This window comes from Motacilla alba, chromosome 12 (assembly GCF_015832195.1).
Source record: "Motacilla alba alba isolate MOTALB_02 chromosome 12, Motacilla_alba_V1.0_pri, whole genome shotgun sequence".
Classification (NCBI taxonomy): domain Eukaryota; kingdom Metazoa; phylum Chordata; class Aves; order Passeriformes; family Motacillidae; genus Motacilla; species Motacilla alba.
The window spans coordinates 14986299-14998190 of record NC_052027.1 but is presented as its reverse complement, the minus strand read 5'-3'; positions in this window follow the sequence as shown (position 1 = coordinate 14998190).

The window sequence follows — 11892 nt, the reverse complement described above, 5'->3', positions numbered from 1 at the left end:
TAGACCAGAACCTGCAAAATGAGCACAAAGCTGCAAAATGGCTGTTCTTATCCCACTCCTGCTCCAGCAGACCTGCAAGCAGGTGGAAAGATGCCCTGGGAACAGAACGGGAAGGGGTACAGGTGCTTCAAAAGCAATGAAAACCTGCTGCAGCAAAAATCCAGCCCACACCAAAGCATGGTGCTGAAGCAAGCTGCTGACATTCCCTCCATAAGCCACGCTGCCAGGGTAGCCTTTTCCAAATGAGATTTCCACCCTATTCATTTAGATAACACAGCCTGTACCCTTGGGAAGAAGAGGGAAAATGAAAAAAACGCAGAAAGATCAAAGCTCTGCAAGTCCATAATATTTTATTAGTTCCTTCCATCTGTCACGCACCAATGACTCCTCGGGAAATAAGCCCCCTCTTGAGAACTGCTACCTTTTCCTTGCCGGCTCCGTTCGGGAGCAGCAGCTATTGTGCTCCTTTATTGGTATTTGTTCCGTCTGAACGAGCTCCGGCTCCTCATTCACAAACCAGCCTGTGCTCCTTGAATCAGAGAGCGAGGGAGGGGAGCGCTGGAGGAGGATCTCGCTGCGTCTCTCTTATCTCTTTCACGTTCCGCCCGGTGCCTTCTGCATCAATGGAGAGAGACCTCGGGAATCCTCGGGCTTTGTTCTCTGCTGCAGGCAGGGGCTCTTCCTGGTGAAATAGCAGGTAGCAGCAATAACCCTGAGCACGCACAATCATACAAATCCATCTGCCAGGGTGAGGGAAAGATGCAACATGCTGCTTTTGGAGAAAGAAAAGCACTTTGGGGGAGCAGGGAAGAGGAGGGGAAAGAGCCAGATTTCCTGAACACCTCTGAATAAGGCGGAGCAGAGGGAGAGTTTTTATAATGGAGAAAACCGCCTTGGTCTGCTATTATCAGGATGCAAATGGAGGAATTTGAAAAGCTGATTACAGTGAATAAACTCCATGAGATGCTGTGCTATGGAAATGGAAAGGCTCCCACTCATCCATGGCCCTTCCTACTCCAAAGGCACTGCAAGCAAGAATTGTCCAGCTTCCTCCAGAGCTGTGAGGCTCTTTCACAAATGTATGATAGGGACAGACTTCAGTCACCCTGACTTTCATCATCAGTTAATGATGCCTTAAGTGGAAGCATCTTAAAATGTTCAAGCTCCCAGATCCCACTCAATGGAATCAACTCAAGCATTCAAAATTGCCCCCAACTCCTGGCTTTAGGAGGGTTTGACCTTGGTTCGCTGAAATCAAGCTCCTTGACTGACCACAGGCTCAAGCAAATGGAGAAGCTTTAGTATGGAAGCCCTCAGGACAACAGACCCAAGCAGGGCAGCGTGCCCTGGGCACACATCCCGCACTTACACGGGTGGGTGGGTGCAGACACGTGCTCCCATCTGTGCTCTTCATCCGTGACTCTTTTGGCAGAGCTGCAGCTCCTGGGTGAGTGATAACCCTGCTCTGTTCTTCATTAGGGCTTTTGCTGATGTCCTGCTGGTGGCTTCGCGCGGACGGTGCCCCCTGTGCTCGGCACCATGCTGGGTGACGGCTGGCTCCAAGAAGGAAACTGCTCCTGCTCCTTCACCCTGGAGAGAGCTGCCTGCACGCTTCAGCTGCTGCTTCCCTCTGACCCATGCCTCCTTCTTACCCTGCTCCATCTGTCTCTGTAATTCAGGGCTTGCATTTCATCCAGCCTGGCACTGCTTTTGCCAGCCACTGCAGATGTTCAGACGTGGATATTTGGCTGGTGTGAGTTTCTCGATGGCAGAGCAGGTGGAGTAGCTGTCCCTGCCATTCCCAGACCTCTTTCTCTAGGGCCCCAGAAGAATCTTCTTCTGGTCCCATGGTGAGCCAAGAGCACATGGAGCTTACAAAAGCTTAAGGTCATATCACCTGCTTCAGAAAGTCTCGTTCACAGTGCCTTAGGCCCAGGTTGCACATGGCAGAACAGAACCCCTTTTTGTTCAAGGGCTCATGCACCGAACCAGAGTAGCTGGGTAACCTCTCTGTTCCGCCTGAGAGACACAATGTGAGATACAATATGCTGGAATTACTGCACACAATCTCCACCTCCAAAACAAAAGGGAAGACCTAGTAATGGACTATGGGAAAGACAAATATTTTCTTTTTCTTTTTTGATCCCCAGGGTATGTTTCCCCTTATTTAATAGGGCACTAAACCCAAAGAATATCCCTGGATGTATTTCCTTTCTTGGGGATATTTCACTCAGACTAGTACCACCTGGGCATTCCTAAGGGAATATGGTTAGGAATAGGGCCCCTGCCACTATTCCCTTCTGTCACCTTAACATCGGTATAGAAACAAGCCATTCCACTTTCTCACACCAAAGACCATGGATTTTTAAAAAAAGCATTTTGAAACCAGCAGTTCACTGAAGTCTCTCTTCCCTAAAGCCTTGCCACTCTCACTCAGTGATCTCAGGAATCAGCATATCTGGATTTTGAGGCGCATGCTTTCCTTCAGCAGAAAACAAGCAGGCAAACTCCAGCGAGTATTCTGTGTGACCTGCAGATCTCAGAGCAACATTTTGAGCCATAAAGCTATTCATAAAAAGACTTTTAAGCCTTCTCTGGCCTACAGTGCCCCAACCACAGTCTGGTCTGGGAAGAATAGCTGGCTGGCCTGAACATCAGAGTGGATTATTGTCCTGAGGGGCGAAGTCGGAGATGAGGCTGCTGCGCGTCATTAAACAAACAGATGGAGAGACAGCCCCAGAGGCTCCGACTGAGCCTGATGCTTTCTGGCTCTGAGTGCACTTGTTCCAGGGGCAGGAGTGGCTCCAGAGCACTCTGTGAAAGGAAGAGATACGGCCATGGGCTGCAGCCTCAGAGACTCAAGCTCCTTGATGATGGAAAACAGAGGTGAGGAGGCGACAGAGGCTTTTCCTTCCTGAGAAGCAAGCAGGTCACAGGGCTCTGCTGGGAGTTTGGAGGGAATCTAGACTGCCCACAATGTGCTCACAGGTGCTTTGCTGAAAGGACCACAAGGAACACCCTGAGGTACTCAGACTCAGCTGCCATTTCTGGTACTGGGAGCTGCAGCTCTCAGGGGATGCATTTCTTAGCATTTTGCTTTGTAAGTCTCTAACACTTTAAAGACAGAGTTTTAGAAGAGAAAAATGTAAACTACAGATGTATTTGTAAGCATGTTCTTATTACTCATTAGAGTTCACCTCTATTTTCATAAATACACAAGCAAATAGTGCAGTTCTTCCCAAACAGGGTACTGCTTTCACTTGGCACAAACCTGCTGCAGCTCCACCACCACCAGGGCATGGAATGACTTGGTACAGCACGGCTGGAGATCCAGGCCCTCCCCTGAGCCAGCACAACACTGCTCTGCCTCCTGCCCCTTATGCCCATGCCTCCTCCCCCCATACACTTGTTGGGCAGCAGGGGCTCCAGTCACAGCACAATTTCCACTTAGCAGCAGCTCTCCAGCACACCCCCAGCACAGGCAGCAAGATGAAGCAGGACTGCCTCCTCTACACCAGGGCCTTCCCTTTCCTGAGGGAAGTGGAGGAAGGAAGATGCTAGAAACCAGACCATTTCTCTTCCATCCTGAAAAGAGCAATCATTAGAGCAACCCTTCTCAGGAGGATGAAGTGTGTTCCTTCCAAACATTTTCCTGCAGCTGCCTTGTAGCTTCTATGCTTTTATGCTCCCCAAAGGTACAAATCAAATAAGAATGAGGCAGCTTCCTCTGAACACTCATGTTTATAACTATTATCAACCAGGCAGTTGGCCCTGCTGTGACTAGGGGATTGGATTAAAAGACCTCCAGAAGTCACTTCCCACCTCAGTAATTTTCTATTTCTATGAAATTCTAGAACTAAAGCCAAGACAAAAAATCCCCACATAGTTTTGTTTCACTTCTGACTTCAATCACTAGTTAGGACCCTTCTATGAGTTCTCCTGGACTTCCTGTTTTGACCTTCAGTGTTCAATCCCACAGGATTCAAAGGAAGTCTGGCATGGTCTTCCAGCAAAACCAGACTCTTGGAAGGAGATTACTAACTTGATTTACCAACAAATCCTGTTCCATCTGCAGAGAAGTGGAAGCCACCATCCTTTACTGAAGCATTTCACAGCCAGAGCTTGTTTCTGACATACCTGGGAGCCTGTTGAGGTTAGGACTTTGGGAGGATCCTGCAGGTATAAAAGCAGCCACCTGACAGCCCAGTGAAATGGAACTGAGCAAAGATTTCTTCCAATCTTTTATTCAGCCTGAATAAGCACATGACCTCCAGCCCCAGAGAAATCTCATGACTGCACTCTGAAAAAGTCCCTGCTTCAATACATGCAGCAATTTTAGAAACAGAGGAACAGTACAGTGCTCTGGAGGTCTCCAGATGGGCATGATGCAGCCCACAACCTGCCAGAGAGATGTTTTTAAACGGATGCATCCTGTTTACCTGGGGGAGAATGATTTCATCCATCTACCCACTTCATAGCAGCTTTTGTCATGGTTAGAAACCAAGAGGTATCTCTGGGATGGCAGGAAGTTCCCACAGAGTTGTTCTGGCTAAATTTGTGCTAAGCTGGTATTAATATCAGTTCCTTTATCTCCATTTCTGAAAAAGGCTCCAAGCATTAACAGCTTCAGTAATGATTCATGGGCTTAAATTCCTAAACCTTTTGAGAACAGGAAATTAAAGCCAAGATGAACAATACACACAGATTAAATATATTTAGCTGCTGTGTTTCTTGTTGAGAAACTCAGAGAACTGTTTAGTGGTGCTTTTCATGTGGCTGCTCCATGTGGAAATTATGGCAGCTTGCATCTGAAGTCAAAATGGCAAACTAAAGAGGGGCTGCAGGAAGATATTTTATTGTTTTCCTTGTGCTTTTTGCTCTCCAGCAGAGCTCCTCTGGGCAGGGGCTTTCCTCCAGGCTCCTCAGCATCAGATAAAAACAACTAAAGGAATGGCCCAGATTACATGGTAGGGCACAAGGCATGAGGGAGGGAATCCACCCTTCTGCAGGCAAGTTCTTCCCTAAGGAAGACTCCAGGAATGTTTGCAGAAGGGATCACCTTCTTTCCAGGTGGGCAGTGGCAAACAAAAACTGGTCTCCAGCAGCAGCTGCTCCCTGGGAGAGAACCAGCAAAAGGCATACATTTCCCACAATGTCCCTCCACTTTTTGGGCTGAGGCATCCTTATTTGCATTTCATCCATGACTGTGTAGAGTCAGGAATCAAAACCATCCCTCAGAGCCCCGGTTCAGTGCCCTGGCTGCTCGGTCCCTGCTCATCCACTCTCTCGGGGTGCTTGTTGACAGCTGTTTCATAGAGCCAAGGATCCCAGCCCTTTGTTTTTCCCTACCTCATTAGCTAAACAAACAATGACACCATATAAAATACCATCCTGCTCGGCTGTCTGGGAGATGCAAATCCATGGAAAACTATCTTGGAGACAATTTTAGAAACAGGCTGTGCCTCTGCCAAGCACTTGGATCAGTGGCAGCGGAGAGCTGTGCTCCAGCTCTTGGAGAGGCAGGAGCACACTGAGCTGAGCTGAGCCCACTGTGGGGCCACAGAGCACGGACAGGGAGACACCAGGGAGCTGAGCTACCACACTGATAAGGCTTTCAATTAAAAAGGCTGTTGATGACCAAAATATCAGCAGCAAGTAATTCTTTGGGAATAAATTTCAGTTAGAGATACTACCTCAGGCTGAAGCCTTAATGGAAGATATTATGAGGACATTTAAACACCATAAAGCTGACTGACTGGACGGGAAACACATTTCCATGTGACTTTCAGCACCAGGTGTTTAAACCCAAGCTGCTACAGAAGACAAAGGCTGCAGAAAAGCACAAGAAGAAGGAGTTGATGGTGGTAAGGCAGCCCTCAGTGTCCTCACAGACAAAGCAGAAGGACATGTCTGACATGAGCTGGAGCAGCCTGTTCAACTCATTCAGCTCAGCACTTGTCTCAGACAAGAAGCTCAAATCCTCCCAAGAACAGTCACCCAGGAGCACAGAGCTCAAGAGAAGGTGAGGTGACCCCACAGGCAGGCACGGCCTTGGTGAGCAATGAAGTGGTTTCAAGTGAGGTCAGCCTAGCAGCACCCATCCTGCTGGAGAGGAGGAGGAGTGTTCTTCAAACCCTTGAGTAGGAGACTTGAGGATCACAGGGAACAAGGACTCTTCTCAGTGAATTTCAGGAGAAATAAGAGGTGAACTGCAGACAGGTGAGGACAGTGAGGCTGAGCTTCACCCTGCAGCTGCATTGTCCCTGCTCCCCAGCCCACCCAGCCACAAAAGCATGCTGTTCCCCTCCCCAAAACAAGATAGCCAGGATTACGCTAAGCAAAGTGCTTTTGTGGAGAAATCTATTCTGGTTTTTTCTCTCTTAAGCACTTTTTCCTACAGCTTTGGCTCTGCTGCCAAGAAGCAGCACCCACACTGACCACAGCTTGGCTCTGGTGCAGCTCTGTGGGACCAAGGAGAGGACACCTCTGTGGCAAGAGTCTGATGGTACCTGGGAGCAGCTGGACCTCCCCCACTGGTGGGTGAATGGGATGGCTATGTTCTTCCATCCTAGCTTGAGGAGGCATCAGGTCCTAAGAATTTAGTCACAAAAATTCAAATATGCTCAATTTTCAACTATTTTTGAAATGTGTTCTAATAAGCTCTCCTCCTCAATAAGTCTTTGCTTGCACGATGTGACATTCAACAGGCTTAAAAAAAAAAAAAACAACAAAAACTCAGCTTAAGCCATTCCAGATCTGATTTCTCTCCATCCCTCCAGAGCATCTCAGGAAATGATCCTTCCTGTGCTGTGAACAGGGGGCAGACAAGCAGGATTCCTCTGCAGTCAGGATACCAACACCCAACCTCACCATTCCAACAAGCTCCTGCCAGCCCCAGGGATGTCACCTTGTGTTATTAGCACAGTGCTGATGACACTGCTGAGCAGATTCCAGCTGGATCCATGCACACAAGCATTTCATACTGCCCTCCACTTACCAGAGCTTAGTGCCACAAAGCTCAAACCCCTCAGCAGAGCTAAAGAAATGCAGTGAAACCCAGCTACAGAGAACACCAGTCCACTCGCTGCTCTTGCTGGCTTGCTGTAGGAGTGGGGGGTGTATTTGCAGGGCAGAAAAGGTCTAAACAATGAAACCTAAGGATGCAGGAGGCTACATTTCCTCTCTAAAGCTTCCAGCCCCTCCTACAACCCAATGAAGTTGGCTTCTTCTGCAGTTCAGCTACCCAAGGCACCTTCTGCTGTCCAAAAGGCAAAGTGGGTTCCATAAAGCCACAAATTTAAGAAAACCAACAGCAGAATTAAAACAATCACTTTGAAAACAAGAACCAAGGAACCAGTTTCTTCTGGCTGATATTTCCACCAACCACAGATACCACTTCTTGGCTAAACCTGTTCCCAAATTTGGATTTGAGCACTTTGGTCCTTAAAAACGAACAAAAAAACCCCCAAAAAACTAAAATCAAACCCCACAAAACTATTTACAGCATTAGCAAAAAAAAAAAAAAAAAAAAAAAAACACTACAGGACAGAAATATGTCCCATTTATCACTTAGCTCCAGATTCTTGGCCAGCCATGGAGACTGACCTTTCAAAGTTTAGCAAAAATTCCTTCGTTCTCCGTGAGAAACCAGCACAAAGTGGATCAACCCACTAAAAAGCTGTAGCATTTTCCTTCCAGTGACATGCAAGGTCAACTGTGAGGGATGAGTATTTACAGCTATAAAGGTCTTCAGTGTTTCAGAAAGATTTGCTTGGGAGAAGAGAGGACAGTCAAAGTCATCTGCCTCTTCAGCTGGCAACTCAGTGCTTTGTCACTGTCTCAGAACTTCCAGGTTGGTCCATACACCTAAGAGTTTCATTCTTTAAGTGTGTTTATTTAGTTTGGCTGGGGTTTTTTGTTTGGTTTTGTAGTTAGTTTTGGGTTTGGGGTGGGGGGTTTGCACTAGAGGTACTGCATTGTCTCATCTATTCGTCCAAAGGACAGAGAGTACAAATACAGCACTAGAAACACTAAAAACAACTTAATATTCCACATTTTCTTTTCAGATCAGCCATATGGGATTCTCTTGTGTTCACACTGGAGTTCTTTTCCTCACGCCAAATATAGAAATATCTACTTATGTGCAGAAATACAAATTACACAATGATTTCTCAGATTCACGTCCTGTAGCCACTTACACGGGGTAGACTGCATGTGTGTACAGGAGGTCTCCAATTCAGCTCACCTGCACAGTTCTTCACATTTCTTGAAGTTTCAACATCCCTCTGACCCCACATAGGCAGGAAATCCAAGGAACAGTTTGGTAAAATTTAATGTTTGCTCCCATCAAATACTAGACCGTCCCCCCTGCCCCTTTTTCTGAGCCTCCAGAAGATGGCCATAGGAAGCTGGCTACTGATGGCCACTTCTGCCAGCACACAGCTCCCTGCCCTGCTCTCCAGCAGCTCCCAGCCCCAGGCAAGCTCTGCTGCTGGGGGATGCCCAGACTGGGTAAGGTCCTTCAGGGACTCAGAGTAATGCACCAGAACAAAATACCCCAGCAGCCTTCTGCTCTACTGAGCAGCCACAGGCCACTAAAGCAATAAAATGTGTCACACTGAGACAGTGCTTGAGCCAAAATGCATGTCAGCGAGTTAAGGGCTTGTTCCTCACACTCAGCATCATTCCCTGCAGCTCCTGAGCTCTCTTAAGAGGAGAGTCAGCTCCAGTGCAGGGCACCTGCACGGAAGAACCCTCATTAACACAGTGCTGTTAATGAGGGTGCTCTGTCTGGGGTGCTGAGGGCCTCCTTGTGCCTTCAGTGCTAACGCTGAGACAGAGCATCTGAAACACCCAAAGAAACAAAAACTCACTCAGGGCCAGATCCTCTGCTCTTGCCCTGAGCATAAGGTAGGAGGAATCAGGGAATCTCAGGGCGTTCTGACAGACCGAAGTCACTTGCACACCATTTTCAGTAGCTGAATATAGTCAAGGAAGCAGCTCTCCTCCAGCCACAGCTCTGTACCCATGGCCAAAGTTACAGCAAAGGCATCATTCCCCTGGCTGACAGACAATTTGGCCCCATGCAGTTCTGCATGTTTCCTTATGAGCCCACAAACTCAGAGGGATGAGCACAGAGCAACTCCATCAACTCCCACCTCCTCCTTCATCTCCTTCCAGAATACTGATGCCATGAGCTAATAATAAACAAGTTCTTCCTCCTGTCCCCAGACCACAGCAAGAACTCTGTGCACAACCATTTCCACTTGGGACAGACTCAACCAGTATTCCACTCTGCCAGGGGTGCCCTGGCTGTTCCCAGTCTCCCTGAAGGGACCTTGCCAAATTTCCCCTTGCCTTGCTGATTACTCAGCCTCTTATCTCTCTCAGAGTTGGCTCAAACCACACATCCCTGCACCCCTTTGCCTTAGTAAGCAACACCAAACATCAGCCCCCCTGCACCAGCAGCAGGGTGTGGAATAAGCCCAGGGAGCTGAAGTTAGAGCAAGGCTTTCCAAGAAAAAGATGATGGCCCAAGTGGTGCTGAGGCAGAGATTGCCTTTGGCAAGGTTGATTTCCTCAAAGCCTTATCAAACCCAACTGTCTGGGCAGGACAAGATCACTCACCAGAATCTTGGGTAAAGATGATTTTTGCATTTTCAGTTGGAAAACTGGAAACCAGTTGAGTACGCTTGTAAAAAATCTGCATTTTTGTACTTTAAAGGTACATTTAAATTGCTGACTTTGACAGTTTTCTAGGAAAAAAATGCAATCGAGATGAGGGCTGTGTTTTGATGGCCTCTATTTTTGCAATGCTCTTCACCTGAAATTCAGCACTGTTTGTTTTCTTTTCTTAAAAAAAAAAAAGCAAGCAACCGAAAACCCAGAACTCTCTAAATTCTTCAGAAAAGAGAAAATGCAGCTGTTAACCCTCTTTTAAGTGTACTTTTTGCACCCAAAGGGTTGAAAGCTATGCCAGGACTAGGCCCTTAAGTGGTCCCTCCTGTCCATGAGCAGCCACCAGGAGATAGACCCTGGCTGCCTCAGGACAGACAGGATGGTCCTGGCAGGGGAAGGTTTGCAGGTTGTGGCTGCAGACACTTACAGTGACCTTTGACTGCTGATGTAACATGACCCTGATGGAAAATCAAGGGTCACTCTGGCTAAAATAATGGGGGGAAAACTCCAACATTTTGTTTCTGATGGGGAAGTTGAGAGAGAGATTTGACATCTGCTTATCTCAAACCCAACACTTCAGTTGGTGGGGCCAGTCCTGACTTCCATTCCACTTTTAACCCTCACAAACACTTCATGGTCTCCTCCTCCAGTAACAACTTGCTCCTTGAGCGAGGACAAGGGCTCTTCTCGTGGCCTGTGGTTACACTGGGAGCAGCCTTGGCATTCCCTGAGCCCCTTTGCATCCACCCCATGGATATGCTGTGTGTACTGGACACACCTCTGCAGTACTGCCTCTTCTTGAGCAATGTTAAAGCACTTGGACTCACATGCAGGTTTATCAGAGGGCAGACTAAGGAAGCCATGAGCTGATGCAGGAAAGAGCTGGACTCAGACCCCAAATCTTGGCACCACTCCACATTTCCCTTCAGGTCTTCAGAGGATTAACTCAATGCAAGGCTGATGAAATAATTTGGACATGTTTCCCCTGGTCCACCTATTGTCTTCTACAGCCCAGCATCAGCTCCTGCAGAAGCAGGGAAACACTCTGAGGGAAGAGATTGGTGGTGCAATTCTACCTTTTGCAAATATTATTCAGGGACTATACATAAAACACTGAGGCCAACAGAAGCATAAAAACATGGCACATGGTGTCAGCTGGAAGGGAGGGATTTTTGTGCACAGATTTATACCCCTCCAAGGGAACAGCCTTTCCTAGAATCAAAGCTGCCCTGAGCAGACATTTCAAAGCACAAGACAGAGGAGACAAAGCTTTCCCCAGCCATGCTTGGTGGCAAAAGAGGTTGTGTCTCTTGCCACCAGCTCCCTGCACGTCCCTGCCAGGCAGGGATGGTGTGAACTGCAAGGCCATTCAGCACTGGGAAGCAGAGTCTGGGCACAACTGCAGAGGATCTCCAACACCCTCATGTGTAAGATGGGACCCCAGCACACAAAAGGATCAACCAGAGACAACCGGTGCTTACAGAGAAAAAAAAGTCTAAAATTCTACCCAAATTTAGGAACTTCAGATGTGTCCTTGGCTTTGAAGAGTGATGATAATCCAGCAGGATTTGCGTAGAGCCACCATGAGAGGTGAGAACAGGTTCTAAATACAATCCTACATGACTGAATTTTAAGCACTCCAGTTGGATCTTTTTGGCATTACAGTGACAATCTTGGCATCATCACTCCCACACTTGTCTGCAATTAGCAGTTGCCACATTCAAGCCTCCTTTTGTTCATTAATGTCCAGGTCCTGCCTGACACCCCACCAAGGTGACAAAGGAGGCAGCAGAGCTAGGAGGCTAGGAGGTGTTCTGCTGGAGGAACCTCAGTCACTCCTGTCCCATCTCTCTGGTTACCACAATTTTCTCTCTAGACTGAATAATGCCTTTTTCCCTTGCTCTGGTTTTCTGTGACAGCACTGTTAGTGCCATCAGAAATAACAGCAGTAGGTCAGACAGCAAAGTCATTCTGGTGCCTTTTTAACACCCTGATCGACATGGTGTGAGGGCAGCAGCATTTCCCCATTCTGCAGTCAAAATATTTAGCACCTTCAGATGGAAATTAAAAGTTTAAATCTACAAAGAGAACCCCAACAGGGTGAGAGGTTGCTATTCTGATTCACTGTGTACATCAATAAAGAGTAGAACCCCACCCAATACCACACACAAAGTCCAGGAGTAGCTTCAGTGACACAAGAACAGTCCAGGGAAA